The sequence below is a fragment of the Apium graveolens genome, chromosome 11 (assembly GCF_009905375.1).
Source record: "Apium graveolens cultivar Ventura chromosome 11, ASM990537v1, whole genome shotgun sequence".
Classification (NCBI taxonomy): domain Eukaryota; kingdom Viridiplantae; phylum Streptophyta; class Magnoliopsida; order Apiales; family Apiaceae; genus Apium; species Apium graveolens.
In genome coordinates, this window is record NC_133657.1 from 100,200,992 (window position 1) to 100,205,900 (window position 4,909).

Below are 4,909 nucleotides of genomic sequence, written 5' to 3' on the forward strand. Positions count from 1 at the left end.
TCGTTGCACGAGTACCATTCTACCAGACATCCACAAAAGAGATAGAAGCTGAATAGGCACCAATTATATTGAGACCCTATATGTCTATAGAATTTGACAACATAACGGTTTAAGAATAAGTTATCTATCTTGATTACATAGGGCAAGTAAAACGGTTAGAGTTACCTACGAATCATGCATACACATACATGAACCTATGCTAGCATGGCAAGTTCTAAACCTCTATATTCACTATCGCTTCAATAGAGATTAACACGTATCTTATATGTTAGCTACGCACATAAGACGAATAAGCACAACCAATACTAGGATATCATACAATCACCACACACCAAGATATCAAAATAATTAATTATTGAAATCCATAAGTAAATCCGCTAGAATCCCATGACAACGATTAGCCCATAATCGAACTCATCGTCACCATGGGTTCCAATGAAATCATGGTATAAACAAGGTCTTAATAAACTAAATAATAATCAAAGTACGAATAAACGAGATCTAGGTTCAACAAGAACGAAAACGAGCATCCAAAGTTACAACTAATTCAAAGAATCACAAGTTGAAAACAAGATCTTCTTTTTCAGAGTTGTTCTGTGCTTCTAGGTCTTCTCCTTGGTATCCCAATCTTCCCGGATGATGAAAACCCTTTTTTTTAAGTATATATACGCCCCTAGTGGACCTAGACCCTTAAAATCGTCAAATTCTACTCAAAAAAGGCTTTTTCAGCGAAATCAGCGACCAGCCGCGCCCTGAGCGGCCGCTCAGCTCTCCTGAGCGGGCGCTCAGCTCTGCTGAGCGGGCGCTCAGCTACTGACTGGAAAAATATTCTGATGAATCTTGTTTTGACCATAACTTGAGTTCTACTCGTCAGAATTAGGCGATTCAACTGCCCACGCGAAGCTATTGAGATTCTCTACAACTTGACAATGGCCTTGGCTTCCAATTCTGATCACTTTTAATCATATTTCCTTTAAAAGCTCTTTTCTTCATTTAACTGATACCTGAAATGCATTAACACAAAAACACATCAAAATACCAACAACTTGAGTCCAAAACACCAATTTAAGCTTGTAATAAAGCATTCCAAGTGGATATAAAATCCACTTATCACACCCCCAAACTTGAATCGATGCTTGTCCTCAAGCATAAACAGACTCAAAACTACAAAACAAACCTAATGCATGAATGCAACTAAATGATAATGCAATCGATCCCCTCAGAATAACCATAACCAAATGAATAAACCAATGCCTCTAAGAATGCAATAACTTGAAACAGAGTTTGAATAAAACCCACAAACCAACTCACAAACCAGAAACGTGCATGTGTGGATGCTTAACAGATATACTCTCGATACTAGATCAATAACCATAACTTATCTATCATCGAAACAATCAAAAGTTTATAAACAGAATAGACAATAAACGCATTATGACTCACAACACCTCCTTTCTACTAGAGTTATACAAGGATTCACACTATTATTGAACACATAGCAAAGATGCTTATTTGATCGTGCAATGAATGAGGTCCCAAAAGACTTATACAATAATACCCATGTAGCGAGCGTTAGGTTAGCGGATCCCAGACTATAAAAGCCTTAGGTCACTAGGCACAAAGTCCCCTAGAACTTAATAACTCGAGTATTAAAGAGCTCACTCTTGATCAATTGTGCATAAACACATACTTTTTTTCTTTCTTTTTTTTTCTTTTTTTTCTTTTTTTTCCTTTTTTTTCAACAATTTCTGAATGAGTGCGTTTCGCTCCATCTCATTCAACCCTAGACTACTCATAAAAATATGAGTCGGCTACTAGCCATTTGACGCCTAGCCTTACAACAACTAGCAATGAAATCCAAGTTTTTCTCCAGATAAAAAGAATCAGTGTTTTTACGTCACTACGAGAAGATCACAAATTCTAAATATAACCAAGTGATTAAATCTCAACAACAAACAAGTATGATCATGATCTAGATCAAAAGAAACCCTATAAGACTTTGTGAAAATATTTGTTTCTGGCATGCAAATCAATTCATTAGGACTTAAACATCCCTCTATTCGTCATCACCACACTGAAATCAACATCAACTTATCAAATATCATAGTTCATCTTAAGGGATCATGCTAAATATGCATGAAAATGCACTATATGAAATTACATAAAAACAAACAAATATGTCCTAAATGAACAATCATACAAAAATATGAATGAACTACAACTAAACATGCAACATGAATCTATATGAATCTATATGGACACACACTACTAATCCTTACATTATCACCCCCAAACTTAAAATTTCAATGTCCTCATTGAAGGTAATAATAAGGATTTCAGGCATACCTAATTAGCGGGAGAGTCACCCTCGTCGGGTGGAGGATCAGGTGGCCAATCAACCTCGCCACCAGTGTCTCGAACAACAATACCGAAAGCATGTGTCAAATCTGCAGCAAAATGACGGTGAATGTCATGCATGGCCTCCATACGCCTAATTACTCGCCTGTACTGCTCATCACCAATACCAGTCCTATCAACTACCTGTTACACATGAGAAGAACCCTCTATAGGCACTGGAGGATCCATTCGGCTACCCTCTACATCATCAAAGATATATCCCAACCCCTTGTCAGGGGGTGCACCTAAGAATGAATAACTCAAGTGATTTGGCTGTCGGTTGAGCTCAAGTATGTGAGCTTCTTGAGTAAAAGGTTCAAAACGCTCCTGAGAAATTTTCAGCTCTGCTAACCCAAGAGAATCGAATGGCATATCCAACTTCCTCTTCCATGAAGGTGCATTGAAAACATGCAGTTGCTCTAGTTTAAAGCACTCCTCTTTAGTTGTGGGTAACTTTATTTCCTTTAACACATTAAAAGTGACCTTTTGATCGTAAACCTTCATCGAAAGCTCTCCTTTTTGCACATCAATCATAGTTCGGCCTGTAGCCAAGAATGGTCTTCCCAAGATAATGGGAATCTTCTTATCTTCCTTGAAATCAAGAATTACAAAATCAGCAGGAAAGATGAGTTTATCCACCTTGACCAAGACATCCTCCACTATACCTCGTGGATAAGCGATGGAACAGTCAGCTAGTTGCAATGACATGTATGTTGGTTTCGGATCAGGCAGACCAAGCTTCTTGAAGATAGATAAGGGCATCAGATTGATGCTAGCTCCTAAATCACATAAACACTTGTCGAATGACAAGTTTCCGATGGTGCAAGGAATAGTGAAGCTTCCAGGATCTTTAAGCTTCGGAGGCAACTTCTGTTGCAGCACAGCACTGCATTCCTCCGTTAGAGCAACGGTCTCTAAGTCATCGAGCTTCACTTTCTGAGAGAGAATACCTTTCATAAACCTCGCATAGCTAGGCATCTGTTCAAGAGCTTCAGCGAAAGGTATGTTGATATGAAGTTTCTTGAACACCTCCAGAAACTTAGCAAATTGCTTATCCAGCTTTTTCTTCTGCAGCCTCTTAGGAAAAGGAGGTGGAGGATAGATCTGTTTCTCCCCTGTATTACTCTCAGGAGGAGTGTGTTCCACAGTAGTCTTCCTTGGTTCCACCTCTACTTCCTTTTGCACATCTTCTTCAGCCAAAACTTCAGATTCTGGAACTTGAGACTTTTCAGGCTCTTCGTCTTGCTGAACTTAGGGGCTTGCGACCTTTCCAGACCTTAAGGTGATGGCGTTCACCTGTTCTTCAACTTCCCTCTTGCCTGGATTTGTTTCTGTATCACTAGGAAGCATTCCTGGCGGCCGATTCAATAAGGCATTAGCAATTTGCCCTATTTGGTTCTCCAGAGTCTTGATGGAAATAGCCTGGCTTTGGCATATAATAGCCTGGTTTTTGCACATAAGCCGCAACTCCTCCAATTTAGATTTTTCATTCGAAGATAGACCTGCATCATGATTTTGTTGTTGAATTAGGAGTTGTTGTTTTGGTGCAATTTGTTGCTGAAAACCAGGAGGGTTGAATAGCTTATTTCCAAACTGCTGGAACGGCTGTTGCATCGCATTCTGATTGTTGCTCAAGCTGAAGTTAGGATGATTCCAGTTGTCAGGATGATAAGTGTCTGGAACTAGTTGCTGCGATCTCTGAAAGTTGCTCACAAACTGAGCTGAGTCGCTAGATATAGCGCATTGTTCTGTCGCATGCGGACCTGCACACAGCTCACAAACACTAATTATCTGCTTAACACCATAGTTAGCCATATAATCGATCTTCATAGACAACGCCTTTAGTTGAGCAGTGATAGCCGTAGCTGTATCCACTTCAAGAACTCCTGCTACCTAGCCCTGTGGATATCTCTGGGTTGGATACTGATATTCATTAGCAGCCATCAGTTCAATTAGATCATAAGCTTCCTTATAGCTCTTTGCCCATAATGATCCACCTGATGCTGCATCGAGCATGGGTCTGGACTGTGCTCCCAACCCATTGTAAAAACAAGTGATGATCATCCAATCAGGAATTCCATGATGAGGACACTTCCTAAGCATCTCCTTGTAGCGCTCCCAAGCTTCACTTAGCGATTCTCCCGTTTGCTGCGCAAATTGAGTAATAACATTCCTGAGTGCAGCTGTCTTCGCCATAGGGAAGAATTTAGTAAGAAACTTCTGAGCAAGATCTTCCCAAGTAGTAATCGAACCAGCTGGTAGAGAGTGTAACCAGCTCTTAGCCTTGTCCTTCAGAGAGAATGGGAACAGTCTCAGCTTCACAGCATCTTCAGAAACACCGTTGAACTTGAAGGTGTCGCATATTTCAATAAAATCCCTAATGTGTGTATTGGGATCTTCCGTTGGAGAACCCCCAAACTGGACTGAAGTCTGTACCCATTGAATTATGCCAGGCTTGATCTCAAAGGTATTAGCTGTGATAGCTGGCTGGACAATGCTAGATTGAATGTCA

General features: G+C 40.0%; 1 non-coding gene across 1 annotated transcript; it reads left to right on the forward strand.

The window, feature by feature from the left end:
* The first annotated feature begins 4,471 nt into the window (after positions 1-4,471).
* Positions 4,472-4,578, forward strand: LOC141699157 (small nucleolar RNA R71). The gene has a single exon (XR_012565640.1). It is a non-coding gene; the product is annotated as a small nucleolar RNA R71 (small nucleolar RNA).
* The last annotated feature ends 331 nt before the right edge of the window (positions 4,579-4,909 follow it).